We start from the raw sequence: 20,785 nt of genomic DNA, 5'->3' as shown, positions 1-20,785 counted from the left end.
ACACATTGGCAAGGTGAGATATTTTTAATCTGTAAGGCTTCTTTAGTTTCTTTTTGAAATCATTGTTACAACATATTATGTAAAAGCATGTTGAAAAGAATCTACCTGCATTCCAGCGGCCCTGAGCAAGAGGCCGCTGTCCAGGAGGAAGAGATGCCAGAGGCTGCTCTAGAAACTGAAACAGAAGCGGATAAGGAAGGGGAAGATGTGAGCTCTGAAGAACTCTATCAGCAGTAAGACTTTTTTATTTTTCAGATGTATCTATTTTTTACTAAAATTCTAATTTGTCTTATAGGTATAAAATGTTTAAACCGGTGTTTTATATCCTTACAGGCCCTGAGTAGTTAAAAAGTATCAGCAGGCCGGAAGAGAGTGGCCCAAGCTGGACTCTATAGAAAGCACTCCCTGGATGCTCCTCTCCTGATTGGATTCAAACAGTACCTTACCAAGGATCTGGGAGTGGCAAATTATTCTCAGGAGGTATTTATTTTTTAAAGGCATTTAAAATTAAGCAATGGTATCTTCATTGTAAATGTTTTTATTTCTTAGCTTAAAATTCACCCATGTGAAATGATGTCAGCCATAAACATCATGACTCTATATTTCCTACCTGAATCTATTCTACTTAAATTATTACATTATACACAATTTGAGTTCATTTTAAAAAGTAAAAGGTAATGAAAGGAATGCATTTTCATAAGAAAGATAATACCGATATGCATGTGATAATCTTCCTTATATCATGTAGTGCATCATTTGGACACTTTGTGGGCTTCAAATACAAAGAAAATCATGTTCTATGGTACAAGATAAATACAAAACTTAAGCTTCTTTATAAAGCATAAGCAATCATTTATTACATCGCTTCTTGAATTAAATCTTTTGACAAGAGGTAAGACTTCTGTTACATTTAAACCCATGTTTAGCTGTGTTTTTTAGATTTAACTGAACCAATTTCTGTGTGTGATAATGTCCTTGAATTCTGACAACATCACACTAAATTACATGATATAAAACAGCTAATGTTTCTAGAGATAAAGTTTCTGAGATGCTTCTAATTACTTTTTATTACCAGGGACAGTTTAATTCACCTTGTACAGTACTGTAAGACCAAGATGCTTTTTTTAAAAGTTATTTAACATTTTATAGAACTTTGTCTACTATGGCAACATGATGTGCTTGGTGAAACTTGGAAAAATACTGCTTGGCCACTTATCTTAAGATAAAGATAGGATAAAGGTTTATCTTTTGCACCTACCTGACCCCCAGGGAAGGCCAATGCTTTCTAAGTTGATGGTTCCCTACAGTAGACTGTACTTTAATTTCAAAGGTAATGTATATTGACCCAAATCAGTTTTGGAATCCAATCTACTGACGAGATGGAGCACATCCTTTTTTCAGGATTTTAGCATCATACGTTTGGTATATTTAGTCCCTAATGCTGAAAGAAATGATCATAGAACATTTGGACACTTTGTGGGCTTGAAATACAAAGCAAATCATGTACTATGGTACAAGATAAATACAAAACTTAAGCTTTTATTTTAATTAGATTTGTTTATAAAGCATAAGCAATCATTTATTACATTAATATATGTGAAAATAACATTTTAGCATCATACGTTTAGTATATTTAGTCCCTAATGCTGAAAGAAATGATCATAGAACATGACATCTAACCTTACCTGCGGTGTTTTTAATCCCTATTGCTCAATGCACGGTGAAAGCATTCCATACATGTGTCTGACAATGAGGAATGGGCCCCTGAGACAGTCATTTGCCTGTTTCACAAATGATCGTATTTTACTAGAGATTCTGTTTGGGATTCAGATGTGCATTCGGACAGCAATCCCTTTCAAGAAATGATACGTTCTGGATGAGGTCAAAGGTGCTGGAACACTGTATCTAGGATGTGTTTGCAGAGACTGTGTGTCTCCTGCTTCAATGCAGTGATAAACAGATGTGCTCCTTTAATTTATTGGTACATGCCCAGGGCAGTAAGCAGTCTGAGGATTTATTTCCAGATGGCATAGAGCAGTGAAGCAGTGAAGTAGTGCAAAACACTGGATCATTATATTATTAGAATCTATTCTACTTAAATTATTACATTATACTCAATTTGAGTTCATTTTAAAAAGTAAAAGGTAATGAAAGGAATGCATTTTCATAAGAAAGATAATACCGATATGCATGTGATAATCTTCCTTATATCATGTAGTGCGTCATTTGGACACTTTGTGGGCTTGAAATACAAAGAAAATCATGTTCTATGGTACAAGATAAATACAAAACTTAAGCTTTTATTTTAATTAGATTTGTTTATAAAGCATAAGCAATCATTTATTACATTAATATATGTGGAAATAACATTTTAGCATCATATGTTTAGTATATTTAGTCCCTAATGCCGAAAGAAATGATCATTTGTTTAACATGCACGGGTCTGTCTCAAAGGATGCAGTACTCCTGAAGGGTCTCAAACCCTACATTTCGGATGCCTAGCTGTATCCCTCACATGTGGCACCTCAGAATGACTTCTAACCTTACCTGTGGTGTATTCAGTCCCTATTGCTCAATGCACGGTGTACATACTGCACACATGTGTCTTGAGAATGAGGAATGGGCCCCTGAGACAGTCATTTGCCTGTTTCACAAACAGGGACCTGGACCTAGACCTGGCCCGTACAGGGCTCAAACCCGCGACCTTGGCGTTATTAGCACCACGCTCTAACCAACTGAGCTAACCGGCCTCACGACAGTGCTCCTCTCTGTGTTGCAAAAAATCAAACTCAGGGAATTTCTTTTGTCTTCCTTTGAATAGAAAGCCGTGTAATTCAGTGTACGGGCTTTCTCGTGCAGTTTCATGGTTCTTGTAACCCAAATCCTACACTGGCCTAAAGTGCCCCCCCATTTCACAGCATTTTTCAGCTGATTTAAAATGTACCTAAAGGAGAAGCATTATTGAAGACCATCAATTACCAAGAGCTTTTGTCAAAGGTTTTGGTGGTCATTTTGAATGACCACAGAGCGCTGTGACCTCGGTTTTACATCTCATCCAAAAGACAGCGCCCTTTTACAACACAGCATCTCCGTCACTATACTGGGGCATTGGGACCCACACAGACCTCAGGGTGAGCACCCCCCCGCCGGCACCATTAACACCGCTTCCAGCTGGAAGCTTTGTTTTTCCCTGTAGCTCATCCTCATCCAGGTACTGACCTGGCTCACACCTGCTTAGCTTCAGTGGGTATTCAGTTGCGAGTTGCAAGGGGATGCAAGTGATGGAGCCGCTCGCTGCAAAAGCCACTGCATTGGCCGGGAATCTAACCCGAGCCTCCCGCGTGGCAAGCGAGAATTCTACCACTGAACCACCAATGCTCAGTGCCTGGGCCTTCAAAAAAGACGCTTTTTTGGTGCTCTGTGCAAAACGCGTCGACATCTGCTTCCAGCTGCAAAATGTCATTTGCGGACGCTGAAGAACTTATTTCCAAGGCAGCGGGTACAAGCGATTGGGCGTTTTAAAACCACCAGGAACAGCAAAGAGGCACGCTTCTTTGCTTGTGCCGAAACACACCGACTGAAGGCGGACAACGTAGTCGGCAGGATTGGAACCTGTGCGGGGAGACCCCAATGGATTTCTAGTCCATCGCCTTAACCACTCAGCCACGACTACAGCAAGCCCCACCGCCGCTGCGTTCTTGCTACAATCTTACCTGGATCGCGAGGCGCCGGCGGAAGCCTATTTCAAAGTCGTTCTCCGTTTCAAAAAAACATTTCCAAAATACAAGCCTTGCAGACAGACACGCCTCAGAGGACTTAAGGGTGGCTTCATGTCGGAATGATAAAGTCTCCCCGTCCGGACATGAAAATGCCACTTTGTTACACACAAAAAAAGAATCAACAACAGAGAAATGCCCACAAGCATTTGAAAAGCCGCACCACGTCGCACTTGAAATAGCTCTTACATTAGTGGTAGACACAGGAATCGCCTTTTTATTTACGCTCTTACCAACGCGATGGAAAGCAAAACAAAGCAAAGCAGAGCAAAACAAAACGAACAAACGAAAACCCTCACGTCCCGCACTTGCATATAACGCTGTTACGTGCCCAAGCGGTATTGTACGTCATCCTAGCACTGCACCCCGGGTCGTACGGTATATGGGAACGAGCACACGCCACGAATCGTCTCGAATCACTCCCTACAGCTGTAAGGCGCCTTGAAGCGTGCACCCCCAACATTCTTCTTTGCGCATCTGTGAAAGGTAAACTCTTGAGCAAACTCTGAACCAGCTCTAAGGAAACTAATCCGATTAGACGTTACTTTGACTCATCCTTTAAGGGACCCTTGTTAATTGGAGAAATCAATGATTTCGAATGAATTCTGTATGCGTTAAAAGACAGCTATACACAGAAAACATGCAGGACACTGCTCATGATGTTTCCCGAGCCGAAACACAGTGCATTTTTCCAAGCCATTTGACAAAGCCCGCCCACTGAAAACTGCAGCAGATCGTGTAAAGGCGTTCAACTTTGTAACTACTGCACGCACAGGAAGCAGAATAAATTCCTCTTTTCAAACTGTCAAAGGTTTGCTGCAGGACATCGCACAATCTCTTTTGAACGGGGACAAACGATTTCTTATGGGGCGCAGTAAGTACAGACGTTTATAAAGCTCCACTCATGCCGACGATGCAGCATGAAGAAGCGCAACCTAACGTTTGACAGACAAAAGCCGGGCGCCGCTACGAGCAATATGAAATCAAACTGACAGCACACGGCGTTTCGCGCTGACTCAAAAGTGATCTCGACAGACGATGTTCTCTGCATAACGCTGAAAGAGCTAAAGAGCGTTTCTGTTGAGACGTAACCCATTGGGCAAAAGACGTATAATATACGTCTATTAAACGCATATCTTAGACGTCTAAATGTGGTCTACAATTCGTCTAGAATGAAATTCTAATATACGTCTAAAGTTAAACGTCAATTATACGTCTATATTTAGACGTTCATTATACATAAATGGTTGGAGTTCTATTATACGGATAAATTTAGAGGACTATTATACATATATGGTTGGAGTTCCGGATAACTTTAGAGGTCTATTATACGTATATGGTTAGAGGTCTATTATACGGATAACATTAGAGGTCTATTATACGTATATGGGTAGAGGTCTATTATACATCAAAGATAGATTTTATAGGTGTAGAAACAAGTAAAACAAGCCAATGATTAGGTTTAGAAATGTATTCTGAAAATACACATTCACACCTGAAACATATGTATTTCAAATTATACATTGTATACAATCAATCAACAATCAACATATGGGCAATAATCATAAAAACACAACTAGTCTTAAACTTCAGCTACAAATTCTGGTAACATGGCAATATACAGTATAGTAATGACAAACACAAAACTAATTACATTAACACACTAACTCAAAACCACATTTTGATTCAAATATACATTTTAAAATGTACAACTTCTATATTTCCAAGAAAAAAATATTACATAAAATATAAAATATTACAATGGAAGTTAAGACGATTTTTGTCCACTATTTGCAAACCCTGTCTAATTGTCCTAACAGTTAGAACCAAAAACCTATTATTTTCAGAGTCCAGATCTCCTGGCCCCCTGCCTTGCATATGCATTCTTCAAGTAACACATTGCGTGCTCCTTTATTTCTTTTTCTGTTGATGTAGGGTGGGACTTCAGCACCGCAGCTAGGAGAAAATTATATAATATTACTTCCCAAATAAATGATGATTAATATCTTCTTTAGTATAATCTAAAAAATGAACGGTTTACTAAGCTCAAAGCTGAAATAAATGTATAAAATTTGGCTTGCATCATAGCAGTTGAGCAATAAAGTCTGTCCTAATTAAAGAGTACCCAAAGTTTGAAAGTACAACATAGAATAAGAATAAGAGAAACGGCAAAACGATTTTGTGTCATCTTCCCCATTCACACTATTTTATGTGCCATTTTTTTGCTTATTCACATACTATTTTAATCAAAATAATATTAAGAAAGATCTGTATGTATTCAGATAGTATTATTATTGTTCATACTTACTCGTCAAAAGAGGATTGCTGAGATATTTTCGGATATACTTTTACGTTTGAAAAACGTGTCCAAAATGGTGACCAACGAATACTAGCAATGCATTGTGGTATATAACCGGAAAATATGCTGGGTTCGATATTTTCTCAACGTATGCGTTTATTAATGTTGTCGATATTATGGTTGAAATTTAACATTGATAATACATCGCTGCTATGAGCTGATGTGCAATTTTAACGCATGCAATAAGTAAGGATCGGTCACTGTTGTATGGTATTATATATAATGACATTATGGAATAGGATGGGGACAGGCCTGGCATCACGGGGGGAGGGGGGAATGTCGCCCCTTCAGTTTTGGGCAAAAAGTTTTACCTAACTTAATTTGCACCCTAAAAAAATAGTTGTACTTTGTCAATGGTCAGACAACACTAAATGACACGAACAGTCACTCAGTCTGTTTGATAGGCAGGAGGGCTATCCGTCCAGGAACTGCACATATTATTGAGTGTCAACATTACGATCCTGTTTGCTCAGGTGGACCGATTCCTTGCAGTAGTTTATCATTATACTTAAAATCGTTTTATAACTAGGACTAGTTATAGCAGTCTGTGCTTTCTGTTGGTTTTACAACATTTTTTTCTTAACGATTCAGAACGTCCATGTAGCTGCAAAAATGAACGCTTATGGTACTTTTCGCTCCAGGCAATACAAACCTTGAGAGTGACGAAAAATGTGAAACTAAACTTCATCGCAAATACCAGATTGCTAGTCGTTATCTTCTATCATGAAGCACTAATCAATGGCATAGCTGCGAGATTTCATTTGGGTAGCTGCACCGTACAGCTCCGTTTCAACTGAAATATCACTCCCCCCTCAGAATTTCAGACGCCCCCCTACAGATTTTTCCTCGGGCACCGCGCACTGATGGGGGACTTTTGTCAAGAAAATAAAAATAGAAACTCTATAGGCACTCAAACATTTTACTGTTTTTTTTCAGGCAGGTGGCAAGACCCCCTCAGCAAAACCCTTGTATGCCAAGCTGTGGGCATTGATTGTGTGCCGCAACTAGGAGTATACGGCACTCTGCACAGTGTACGAAGTAAATTATTTTCGCAGTAATTAATTTATTATATTTACTATATTTATTATACACGTGTAAATTAATTGCTGCGAAAATAATTTACTTCGTACACTGTGCAGAGTGCCGTATACTCCTAGTTGCGGCACACACGATACATACAGTAAAAAGCCTCAGGCACTGTGTTAGATGTGTTTTCGACGTTATATATGCGTTTGTTAATGTCGTCAATTTTACGGTTGCAATTCGACGTTGATTATACTTCGAGGCGACGTATATATACGTATAGCCGTAATTTCACCGTAAATATACGTATATTCGACGAATCAATGCCCACTGGGAACAAGCTCGCTTCTTTCTACCATGATGTCACCATGACCAAATCTGTCTTTAAACACCTTGCTCAGTCTCTAACGAGACTGTCAAAAATTGCTTTTGCCGATTGTATTGCAAACCGGCGGAAGCGGGGTATTGGGAAAAGTTTTCAACTAGCAATAATCCCGCCTCGGCTAAACCTCACAGGCTACGATACTGCCACTGCGCAAAGCTGACGGTTGCCAGGCAACCGCGGGGATCCTATGGAAATCGTTATCAATCGTCTCATGGCATGTCGTTGCTGTAACGCTTCATATTTGTCGTCTTCTTCTAGCTTGAGGTTTTGAAGAATTTCATGACAGACAAGGGCTCCGTTGGGAACAAAGAAACCCGTTGATTCTTTTCAGCAGCAGAAATACAACCCTTTAAATACAAGATGACAGAACAATGACGAAGGGCATGCCGGGAGGAACTCATGCACTACAGAGGAAAGGGGGCGGGCACGTACAGTTCACATTCAAGCCACAAGTACTCTTCTCGGATGTTGCACAAACAAATCCTAACGTCTTGAAAGCATTGCGGCATGTTTGTGTCCCACTTCCCGTGGCTGCAGGATGACTGACATGAACGGACAAACACAATCTGTGGCGTTTAGCGTGACATAGTCTTGCAGGCATCGTGCTGTCTCACTGCAATACTATACCGCTGGAGGAAACAGTCCATCTGGCCATGAAACTCATTTGAACGTCTAGCTACAGCAACTAACAATATCATGATTTATTCAGGATGTGTGGAATCAGCACGTCCCGGAGACAGCTTCCGAAATCGTGAGCATTCTCTGGTGGTAGGGGCGTTCAAGATGGCGCTCAGGTGGGAGGTAAAGTTTAGTGGTTGAGGATTTTTTTTGAGTTTTTCATGACCTGAATGTTAATTTTTGCTTTTTTTGACTACAGAAAAATAAGGACTTAACACTACTTGTTTAAACTTCAGTTATAATTGAAAGAAAAAAAAACGTTTTTTTTTAGGTTTAAGAATTTCGATATGAGTAACACTGGGAAAAGAAAAGAGAGTGCTGGGTCTTCGAAGGAGAAGTCTAAGAAACCTCAATCGTATATGTATAGCACTACAAGAAAATTGATGGCAACTAAAGGGAAAAGTGAAGCAGCTGGAGGGGACGTGGAAAGAGTGCTGGAGATGCGCTCGTACGCGAGCGTTCGCAGCCCAAGTGAGACTCAGCTGCCAGAGGAAGAGCCGGAGTCCCTGCCCAGCACACCTGTGAAAACCCCGGCAGCCAAGAGAGGAAGGGGCGACCTGACGCTGGAGGAGCTCCAGACCAACATCTTCAACATGATGGCACAGAGCATGGGTGAGCTGAAGGAAATGATTTGATCTAATACAGTCGCAATCGAAAGTCTTAAAAAGTCCATGGACTGTGTGTTTAAAGAGGTTGAAGACTTAAAGAGTGAAGTAAAAGTTCTTAAACAAGTAAATACCAAACAAGAAAAGCATATTAAAGAACTTGAATTGAAAGTGAACGATGTAGATAGATACCGTCGATGATGGAATTTAAAATTATTTGGAGTTAAAGAGGAACGTGATAAGGACCTTGTTGCAACAGTGAAGGGTATCTGTAAAAGGAACCTGCCGGACCAGGAGGACGTAATATCGGCCATTGACTTTGTTCACAGGCTCGGGAGAGCGAACATGTCTGGGCAAGTGCGCCCCAGATCGATTATAATACAGTTCACCAAGAGGACGGCGAGGGACATGCTGTGGCGAGTGGCGAGGGAGAATGAGTATTTGAATGGGAACAAACTGAGGTTTGCAGAGGACCTGTCTGCCGCGGACAGGAGTACCAGGAACCAGCTGTGGCCCCAGGTTGAAGCTGCCAGAAGAGAGGGGAGGAGAGCCTACTTTGTGGGAGCGAGGGCCTTTGTGGATGGGAAGGAGATTTGCTCCCAGTGACTGCTCAGTTAATGATTATGTTTGGTTATATTTGTTATACCAGTATATACTAGTGTTTCTTTAGTGTTAGTTTGGAATGGTGTAGTTAAGTGTTAAGGACTGTTATAGTTCTGGTTGTTGTAACAGAAGAAATAAGGTTCTTGATCCCGAGATGAAGTAAAACAGATGAGTTTATTGCATGCAAGGAACAATAAAGCCAAAGTCTTGTTTCCCGCAAGAAACAACAAAACCGAAGTATTGTTCCACGTACTGTTACAAACTTTTGGGTTATATAGTGTTTTCTTCTCCGTTTCTGACGTCACTCGGTCTGATGGTAAAGAGGGGGGTTCATGGTATTTGGCCAGTTTACGATGTTCTGGGCAAATGGTCAGTTTAACATTACACCCAGGGGGGTTCCTAGCTTGCATCTGCAATCCTTATCAGTTAACCCCCTTTCCTGCCATAAACCCCAGCTTGTGACTTAGAAGTCTAAACCCCCTACAGAAAGGATTAAATTCAAACCCCCGTCTTCACATCTTTCTTCATTCCCCCCTTATAAAATATGGCATACGTCAGTGTAGCCTATTTTTATAAATACAATGTCAGGGCAGATCTTTCCTTTCTTGGCGAACAGGTATGTATTGCCATGTCATTGTACGTTCCACGGTTATAGCAAGATGTGATACATTTTTTTGTGAATGTGATGATTACAATTATACATATAAACAATACTACTCCTACGGATAAACACTATAAAAAGGTTCCACCCCAGGCCCCAAACACAGACTTTACCCATACTGAAATTTCTGTCCCTCATTGTAAATGTGTTGGGCCAGATCTGAGATGTGCTCAGAATTTTCAGGAATATATGTGCAGCATTCAGTGCCAATTACTGCACAAGTTCCTCCTTGGGCCGCCAGTACATAATCTAAAGCTAGTCGGTTCTGCATGGCCACTGTTCTGAGGGCTACCATTTCATCATTAACAGCCTTCAGACTAGATGAGGTAGAATTTGCTAATTCTTCTAAAGTCGAGGCCATTTGAATTAACTCTCGACTCAGAAAGTTCATGCCGGCTTGTGGAAATATTATACCTAAATAATATTCCCAATCAGCCAATTTTCTTTGTGGTCTGTGGTTAGGTCCGAAGGGGCTGTGGATTTGAACACGGATATGAGGAACCACATATCCTAAATAACATGAGCCAGACCACTGGGCTGGCAACCATGGGTAGGCTCGTTTTCCACAAATGAAATATGTTCCGTTTGGCGCTCCCCATGCCTCTGAAAATAAGAAACTTATACCGAATTGTGGGGTGTGCCGATCCCATCCTGGAATTTGGAAGGTAGAGGTGGATATATTTGCAGCGATGGTAAGGTTGCAACGACTCCATCCAACCAAGTGCAGACCATTAGTGTGCTGAAAACATATGTTTCCCTCACGTTCCTTATTTAGAGTCAGGTATGGTGGTGTATGGCTTCTGTTATATTTAGGAGCGTAAGAGCCTGTGAAACTCGTGGGCTCTAAGCCTCGCTCCTGTAGATATTGTAATGTTGTGCAGGTTAAAGTCGTGTTATGGCAACCCCCATAGTTTGTCATATAAAAATTTCCTAAATTATCCCTCCAAATGATCATGCCTATGACTTCCTCGCGACGCCAAGGAATGGCTCCCATAGGAAGTCCTCCCTGTACATATTTGGGTAATGCGGCACACACCCAGCAGGCACTTTGGTTGGTTTTCTTAGCTAGGATAGGAGAGGCCTAAAAAGGAATTAATTCCATGTTCTCCTTTGTGGGAGAGATGATCATTAATTCCTGCGGAACATAGTCCTACAGCAACAATTATTGTTATAAACAGAAATGATTTCATTCTGAGTCTGTAAATGGGGATGAGGCTCGTCGGCAGTGTGGCGCGTGGATCCAGCGATCTTTTCCTTCCACTCGAACCGCAGACTCGGTTGTCAACAGGATCTGGTAGGGTCCGTCCCACCTGGGCTGGAGAACCTGTGAAGGAAATTTCCTGATCCACACCCACTCTCCTGGGATGAGGTCGTGCCCTCCTTCAGGTGGTGGTCCCCACGCCTCCAGGACCTGCTCGCGGGCTCCTTGTGTGGCCTCTGTCAGCAACTTGCAATAATACAAAGGAATGGTTGATCCATCTGAGGAAACCCCAGTCTCAGCACCTGTAAGAGAACTTGATTCAAATTATTAAAGGCGGCTTTTGCTGCGGGAACCAAGGCAATCTTGTCCTTGTACTGCACTCCCCCCTTAAGCAGATCTGTTAAGAGTTGTGCTCACCCTGTAAAAAACATTGCACCCAGGCCCTGTTAAAATTTCACAATGCTAGACACAAAAGGGCCTTATCATAACTGCTTCTATTAGACACTCTAAAGCTGAAGCAACTCAGACTTGTGGGTTTCCTCGTCAGGGGAAGCACTCAGAATACCATCAACATACTGAGTGATCACAGCCAGTTGAAGCCACGTGATACCCTGTTCTGCATAGTCATTCTTTGTAATGCATAATATTCCAACCCAATAGATCTGGAATAAAACCACCCATTAAAATCTGGTACTCGGCAAGTAAAACTTGCTGTCCCAATACTCCTGTGGCCTCCTGCCATCTTCCCATATACATTGCTCTATAGTACACTGTTGAACAGAGGAGTGAAACAAGCAGGACAGTAGTGCTCCAGTATCCCCTAACAGAGAAACCAACACTCCATTAACAGTACATTTTTATCCACTGGACTGGGACAGACTTAGGGAGGCTACAAGGGATTTACAGGATCTAATCGTTAGGTAAACAGATTTTCTCACAAGACGTTATTCTCCCCAGTCTCGATTCTAAACCTACACCGTTTCAGCATGTCTGGTTTCGAGACATTCGAATAAAACCAAATTGTTTCCATTATTGCAACTAATTGTATAAATTACAATTTATAATAATTTATAATAATACAAAAACTGTTTAACTACTTTTACGTCCACCTGCACTGTACTTATACGTTTCAGACGCTCTTATATTTTCCAATCTCCTTAAGTTGATTTTCGTCAAGTCTCTTTAGTTACGTCTCTAGCCAGTCCCGCTGGCTAAACACACTCACACCGTCATTTAGTATACCAAAACTCACAGTTACACACATACATGCCGGCACACAAATTCATAAAACACACATACACATCGAGAATATATTTTTCTCTTCGTAATACAATGTGCTGTATTCTTGTTTTACTTCTACATGAATCCTTTTAATTCCTGAAGCGCACTCCAGGTTCGCTGCATTTCTAATTTCGGGTGCGGTACTTTAGCCCACCGGTCAATATCTTACGGTTTTGGATTTGATCGTATGGGGGAAATCAGGGAAGGTAGGTGCGATTGCAGACCCCCTCGACGGGGTGCGAGACAGTGTTAGAGTGGCACTGTCATCAACGGCGCCAGCCCCTGCTACATCAAGTCCTTTCCCACTTCGAGTGAGAGTACAGATCTGCGGGCGCCCTCCCTCTAACAGGGGAGACCCTGATCCGTCTTTATCACACTCATACCAAGTGTTATCCCAATCAGACCCCCCTTCTCCATATGGCCACTGAGGGAATTGATCCCAATTATTTTCGTTTCCTGCCTGTTTGTTCCCCTGTGGGAGAGCAGGATATAACTTAGTCGCTGGCTGCAGCACATTAACCAGTGCAGCGTGACCAGGAGTTAATTCCTTCTTTAGTTTCTCATTCTCCTGTACTGCCTCTTTTAGCTTTTTTTCTATACTCTTTCGTAGCGATTAAAATATCTTTTCTTCCGGGTTTTTGTTTTCCCCGTAAACACACTTTTAAGTCACATCCCAATTTCTTTTTTTTTTTTCTCATGTATCTGCCACCACTGGTGCCGGCCGTGCACCAGGGTGGGAGCTACATGCTTGTGCTTTTGCCAATCAATACTCATATATGCTTTCTTTACAGGCGTCTTCGCCCCCAAATTCCCTCTGACAAACTCAGCTTTTTCCATATTTTTCTCCTTCTTTTCCGTCAACTTACACTTTTCCGATATTTAAACGGACCCTTCCACCACTTTCTCAAACCATCAGTTAGCGCACATGTTCGGTCTCTTTAAGATTTACTTTTGTCGTGTGTGAGGTAACAGCTCATTCAGTAGGGGGATGTTTTCACTTGGAAAAACCTGTGCATTACTGCACTCATTCAGCCAAGGGCGTCTGTTACCTCCAGATCTAAATGCCTCTCCGAGACTTTAGAGAGGACTTACACCGCACTGTTCACAGGTAAGAAACGAGACCTCGAAAACCCCCTTTCTTGATCAGTAATTCACCATCCCCAGAACGCCAGCATCGCTGCTTTTGCCCCGGGGTGGACTTACGCACTGAGCTCAATCAGGGCGATTCTCGGGTCTCAACGTCCTTTAAATCCTGCTACTTAATGCTTTGCTCTTTATTATGAGGTGTGTTTATGTTAGTGTCGTGCGTGTGTATATGTATTTCACAAACAAGGAAAACACCAAAAACATACATACATATATCTCTTCTACTCCTGTTTCCTTTAAAACAAAAAAAAAAACCACGCCACGCCAGAAACCACGCCACTCCAATCTGTGCACGATCAAGGCGTAGCTAATCTCAGGACCCCGGGCGTAATTAAAGCCCACACCAATCCTGGATTATACGTGCATTTAATGCACCACTCAGCTCCAGAACCCCGGGCGCAATTAAGGCCCACACCGATCCCGAGCCACAGAACTCCGGGTGCAATTAAGACCCAAACCAGTTCTGACCTTCAGAACTCCGGGTGCAATTAAGACCCACACCAGTCCTGAACTACGTGCATTTAATGCACCACTTGCTCTAGAACCCCGGGCGCAATTAAGGCCCACACCGATTCTGAGCCTCAGAACTCCGGGTGCAATTAAGACCCAAACCAGTTCTGACCTTCAGAACTCCGGGTGCAATTAAGACCCACACCAGTCCTGAACTTCACGGTAAGGGTCCAAAACCCGTTAAAAACTCCACGCGCAATTAAGGCATACACCAGCTTCGAACGCCTGTACACAATACCGCGGAACCCCTGCCAGACCAAATTCTGGGCTTACAGCAACCAACCCATTACATACACCGGTGCCTTCCCCGGGCCAGAGGAATTCAGAAACTCACGTTTACTCCGTCATCTCGGGCGATTCTCGCAGGGAGCAGAGATTTCCCAATCGGTCAGAGAGAGTCGGGACTTTTAAATAAAAGAGGAGTCCTTACCTCTTAGTTATGTGCGCGCTGACCGTCTCTCCTGCCGATGGGAAGTTCTGCGCCTTCTGGAGCATCCGCCGACTACGCCAAATTTGTTGTAACAGAAGAAATAAGGTTCTTGATCCCGAGATGAAGTAAAACAGATGAGTTTATTGCATGCAAGGAACAATAAAGCCGAAGTCTTGTTTCCCGCAAGAAACAACAAAACCGAAGTATTGTTCCACGTACTGTTACAAACTTTTGGGTTATATAGTGTTTTCTTCTCCGTTTCTGACGTCACTCGGTCTGATGGTAAAGAGGGGGGTTCATGGTATTTGGCCAGTTTACGATGTTCTGGGCAAATGGTCAGTTTAACATTACACCCAGGGGGGTTCCTAGCTTGCATCTGCAATCCTTATCAGTTAACCCCCTTTCCTGCCATAAACCCCAGCTTGTGACTTAGAAGTCTAAACCCCCTACAGAAAGGATTAAATTCAAACCCCCGTCTTCACATCTTTCTTCATGGTTCTTTGAAAAACTCAATAGTTTAGACAGTCTTAGAGTTAGTTATTTGCTTTTGTGTATGTCTTTTTCATGAATGCCAGAGGTACTCGAAATGTTGTTAAAAGAAAAACTGTGTGCTGAGTTTTATTTTTTACAGGAAACGCATGCATGTTGAAACTAAAGTTTATAAATAATTGAGAAATATTAAAGCAAGGAAAATATGATACGTGTAAAATATACAATTTGATCACATAATTACTTAATTACCTCTGGTAGTTAAATGCTTTTTTCTGCTGCGTTTTTTTTCTCTTGTACATGACTCTGATCCTCTTGTTGTATTTGTATTTGTAAATTCTATGTTTAATAAAAAAAAAATTAAAAAAAGCATTCTCTGGTGGTGTCCTGCAGGCTTCCTGTGAGTGTACGTTAGTGGTATAGTGGTGAGCATAGCTGCCTTCCAAGCAGTTGACCCGGGTTCGATTCCCGGCCAACGCAGTGGCGAATGTTTTCAAATGCTGTCATGAGCCTTGGATTGTGACTAGCAAAGCAAAGCCTTTTGAAAGAGCTAAAGCACTGAAAAACGGAATTGAGGGAGAATCTTACAGGGGATTCTGAGCGGTGTCTGCATACACGCAGTCCGATACGGGTGCTGAAAGCTTGAGCTACTCTCAATGTCGTGCTGGCTTTCCCCGGAGTAAATCTGTTACATTGAAAGAATGCTTCTCGCAGGTTCAAAAAGGGACCCTTGTTAATTGGAGAAATCAATGATTTCGAATGAATTCTGTATGCGTTAAAAGACAGCTATACACAGAAAACATGCAGGACACTGCTCATGATGTTTCCCGAGCCGAAACACAGTGCGTTTTTTCAAGCCATCTGACAAAGCCCGCCCACTGAAAACTGCAGCAGATCGTGTAAAGACGTTCAACTTTGTAACTACTGCACGCACAGGAAGCAGAATAAATTCCTCTTTTCAAACTGTCAAAGGTTTGCTTTACGAACGCCGCAGGACATCGCACAATCTCTTTTGAACAGGGACAAACGATTTCTTATGGGGCGCAGTAAGTACTGTTACTGTCACTGCTCGATACCGACGTTGGCCTACTATACCATGTTCAGCCACTGCTAGAAAATGTACGGCTCTAGCACCGGAGCAAACAACAGGAGGGCCGATGTCGAACAGGCACACGTGTCAGACATGGAGAGCGATGAGAATGGGATTCGAACCCATGCCTGCAGAGCACAATGGATTAGCAGTCCATCACCTTAACCACTCAGCCACCTTGTCGACGAAACTGGGCTGTCCGGACATGGGTTGGCGCGCTCCAGATGATCTTTTTCTTTTTTTCCCCACATACTCGAGGGTCATTTTCCTGTTCCACATGTGATTTCAACATTTTCCTTGGGAGATGTCAAGCCAGCAAGCCACTGCTGTGGTTCAGTGGCCAGTGTGGAGTTCAGTGGCCCTGTTTACACAGAAAGCACATTGAGCTCCTTGGACATGAAAAGTTCCAGATAAAAGCCATTTGTCATCCTTTCTCTTGGTGTCGATGTTGCTATTGTATGTAAAGGTGGCAACTTGCTCAGCGAGCAGGCGGAGCACACACCGAATGCAGATGTGTCTGAGTGGTGTGTCCAAGTGGCTGCAAAAGGACAACACTCCTGGGGCCCCGTGGCTTAGTTGGTTAAAGCGCCTGTCTAGTAAACAGGAGATCCCCGCCTACGGCTAGACTTAATTAAATGCAAGTATTCATTTCCTGTCTTTAACGCGACTTGTTTTTCTTAAAATGGATGCAACTTGCAAAACATGAAACACAAGCCTTGCTAATCAGCGCTAGCAGCTGGCAAAAAAAAGGAGTCAGCTATTTTTTTTTCTTTAACCTTAACCCTGCTAACGGAGAAGAGTTAAACGACCGAGTCTATGCAGCTTAAACGGTGCGCAAGTCGGGTTCTTAGCTGAAAGGGTGGTAAATCACGCTCACCCCAGTCCTTAATCTTTTAAAGAGGATACAAAATTGAACCTAGTCGCCACATCACATACATCCTGTTAAATGATAAAAAGGTAACATCTATCCTCGCTCCAGAGTAAATCTCACGTTGAGGGCATCTTTTTTTTCACTTTACCGTGAGTCGGGCTCGGCTGCACAGAGGAGAGAGCAGAGCAATGAGGTCACAGGGACAGGGGAGTCACACGCTGGCGGTTTGAATACGCGGAAGATCACTGAGGGATCCACAGTATGTGGACCCTCCGTTCGCCATCAGTCCACACTCCGGACTCTGAATCCTGCCATCCGATTTAAGATCTCGGCGGAACCTGTGGCGCAGTTCCTTCTTAAAACGTAATCTGGTGAGCATTTCTAGAATCGCACTTGTATAGATGCAGCCTTTAATGTGTTGCTAGGTTAAAATTGATGACTTCTTGTATTTCAGTAGGCAACTGCCCTCTTGATTTTGGATTTAATTTCTTTATTACAGGGGCGCTTTTATGAAGACAGAGTCATGTTCAGGTACTTTGCTTGATGGAGGAAGCTCATTTCGGACTCTGTGATCTGCTCACCTGGAAAGGTCTGCTGTACTACTACAAGAGAGAAGTAGGGTCAATTTTATGATGCTTTGGAAGATAGTTTTTTTTTTCTTATACTGAAAATGAAAAGTAGTTGTTTCTATATGGACTCAGTCTTTGGAATTTGTATATTTATACATTTCAGTGAACCCTCAGCCATTCCTTCTGTATTGTAATTCAATTTCTCTTTTAAAATTCCTTCCCCACTTCTTGGACCTGCAGTTGCTGAACTCCACAATGGCTTCTATTGGAAAGTCTGTGACTGAGACCATTATTTATTTAGGAGCAATGAGCAATTCTTATATAAATGCAATAAAATCATTATGCTCAAACTATGAGAGAGAATTTTAAGGATAATTTAAGAAATCAGTCTTAGCTTGTTTCTATACACAGATGGTATTATTTATTTTCAAAGGAAACCCGCGAGGATTCCCCTGGTGTGCAAGATGTGCCTGAATACTTTTGATCAGCTTCCTGCTCACTTCAAGAGGGCGTGTATGAAGCACGCCACGGCAGAAGAGATCAGGTGGCCTCTCAACAGGCGAGGGAGGACATGATGAATCACCTGAAGAACGGGGTCATCATGGATTACCACAGAATAGAGATCAAAGGACACTTTGTGGGCTTGAAATACAAAGAAAATCATGTTCTATGGGACAAGATAAATACAAAACTTAAGCTTTTATTTTAATTAGATTTATTTATAAAGCATAAGCAATCATTTATTACATTAATATATGTGAAAATAACATTTTAGCATCATACGTTTAGTATATTTAGTCCCTAATGCTGAAAGAAATGATCATAGAACATGACATCTAACCTTACCTGCTGTGTTTTTAATCCCTATTGCTCAATGCACGGTGAAAGCATTGCATACATATGTCTGACAATGAGGAATGGGCCCCTGAGACAGTCATTTGCCTGTTTCACAAATGATCGTATTTTACTAGAGATTCTGTTTGGGATTCAGATGTGCATTCGGACAGCAATCCCTTTCAAGAAATGATACGTTCTGGATGAGGTCAAAGGTGCTGGAACACTGTATCTAGGATGTGTTTGCAGAGACTGTGTGTCTCCTGCTTCAACGCAGTGAGAAATAGATGTGCTCCTGTAATTCATTGGTACATGCCCAGGGCAGTAAGCAGTCTGAGGATTTATTTCCTGACGGCATAGAGCAGTGAAGCAGTGAAGTAGTGCAACACACTGGATCATTATATTATTAGAATCTATTCTACTTAAATTATTACATTATACACAATTTGAGTTCATTTTAAAAAGTAAAAGGTAATGAAAGGAATGCATTTTCGTAAGAAAGATAATACCGATATGCATGTGATAATCTTCCTTATATCATGTAGTGCGTCATTTGGACACTTTGTGGGATTGAAATACAAAGAAAATCATGTTCTATGGTACAAGATAAATACAAAACTTAAGCTTTTATTTTAATTAGATTTGTTTATAAAGCATAAGCAATCATTTATTATATTAATATATGTGTGTAGCGGCGAGGCTTATTAATAAGGCAGAATTAAGTGTTCTGAGCCTTCCCAAATGAGGCCCCATTTCTCTGTTCATCTCTGTGGTGCAGCCACAGAGAGACTATTCATGCAGGGTGATTTAAGGTCCTAGGACAGCTCCCAAAGGGGGATGCACTTAGCTAAGCCTGGCTATCATGATCAATGGTCATCCATTGGCGCCTATCTGTCTAGGGAGTGCCAGTTGGACATCTGGACTGCATTACTAAGTGTCAGGACTAAGTGACTCATATCTCACCTTGATCAATCAATCAGGGACTGGTAGGGCCGAGTAACCCACGTGGGACTCTGATGCCCATGGAACTTTCAGCCAATCAATGAGCTGAAGTTCCTCCAGGTAAAAACAGGCAACACAGAGAGCCTGTGAGATTCAGTAAGATTCAGAAGGGAGGATTCAGAGGATTCTGTGGACAATTCTAAAGGGAATTCAAAGGAGAATTCCAGGGCAGGGCGGCCCAGGAGCAGAAGGCTCCCAAGGGCAGGACATTCTCGCAGCGCGCCTCCTGACCATCCTGAGATTCAGCCCGGACAACCACGGAACGGCCAGTGTGTCCGAGTGCCAGAACTTTCCTTTGTTCTAAGAGTCTAGAGCGGAGGTTGCCAGAGAATAACCAGAGGATCCACCCGAGGTTAGCACCAGCAGCAGGCCTCGTGAACAGGTCGGAACTGTGGACAGCTGAATCACTATTCAGAACTAGCTCTTCATCAGAAACGAACCGGTCCTCTTCCTGACTTGCTGGGACCCACAGTCATCTTTTCTCCTGTGCACAAACTTTGCTAGTTAAAGCCCACAGTGAGCATCAGCAGCGCAGCGTCGCAAGCCGCACAGCACAGCCTGGCACGGAGCCAGAGAGCGCGGATTGGACAGCAACAGCCTGCAACTGTTTCTTTGTGCCCGCAGGAAGATCTGAATCCCCAAAGATTGGATGAGTATTCAACTTCAATGCATTACAGCTCGAGAATTCAATTGTTATCCCAACCAGTTGATATCAATTTAATTCCTAAGAGTTATGTACTTGTTTGAGTATCTAATGTAGAAGTTATAACCAAGTTCATTAACGAAACGGTCTTAATGAATGATATACTGAACGTATGTCCTCTTGATATGTGTAACACTTCGTAACTGACTGAATATATATCTTTTGTATTCTGATAACCCTCTCGATAAGATCTGTTAGGTTTACATGCATATTTTATGTATTAATAAATGTATCCTCGTGTATTAGTACCTGTGTGTGCGCGTTGTTTGAGTTATGTCACATGGTTGGATTCTAAAGCCATCAAAAGAATCAACTTTGTGATTTACTGCTACAATTAATAATTGTCTCAGTAAATGCCCAAACCCTACAGAACTGGTGCCTTCAGAGAGCCACTACATTTAATTTTGCTATGGCAACATTACATATTTGGCGTCCCTGAGCCGGTTTTCTTACATGTGAAAATAACATTTTAGCATCATATTATTACATACAGGTCTCTAGCTTCAACACAGTGATATATATATACTCAGTGATTTATTGGTACATGCCCAGGTCAATAATCAGAATGA

General features: G+C 42.0%; 3 non-coding genes across 3 annotated transcripts; 1 reads left to right on the top strand and 2 right to left on the bottom strand.

The window, feature by feature from the left end:
- Positions 1-3,307: 3,307 nt before the first annotated feature.
- On the bottom strand, positions 3,308-3,378 carry trnag-gcc (transfer RNA glycine (anticodon GCC)). The gene has a single exon. It is a non-coding gene; the product is annotated as a tRNA-Gly (tRNA).
- Positions 3,379-7,559: 4,181 nt separating this feature from the next.
- Positions 7,560-7,701, bottom strand: LOC148634049 (U4 spliceosomal RNA). The gene has a single exon (XR_015933719.1). It is a non-coding gene; the product is annotated as a U4 spliceosomal RNA (small nuclear RNA).
- A 7,854-nt stretch (positions 7,702-15,555) lies between these two features.
- Positions 15,556-15,627, top strand: trnag-ucc (transfer RNA glycine (anticodon UCC)). The gene has a single exon. It is a non-coding gene; the product is annotated as a tRNA-Gly (tRNA).
- Positions 15,628-20,785: the final 5,158 nt, after the last annotated feature.

This window comes from Lepisosteus platostomus, unplaced genomic scaffold (assembly GCF_059453375.1).
Source record: "Lepisosteus platostomus isolate fLepPlt1 unplaced genomic scaffold, fLepPlt1.hap1 Scaffold_40_H1, whole genome shotgun sequence".
NCBI lineage: Eukaryota > Metazoa > Chordata > Actinopteri > Semionotiformes > Lepisosteidae > Lepisosteus > Lepisosteus platostomus.
This window is presented reverse-complemented; position numbering and strand designations above follow the sequence as displayed.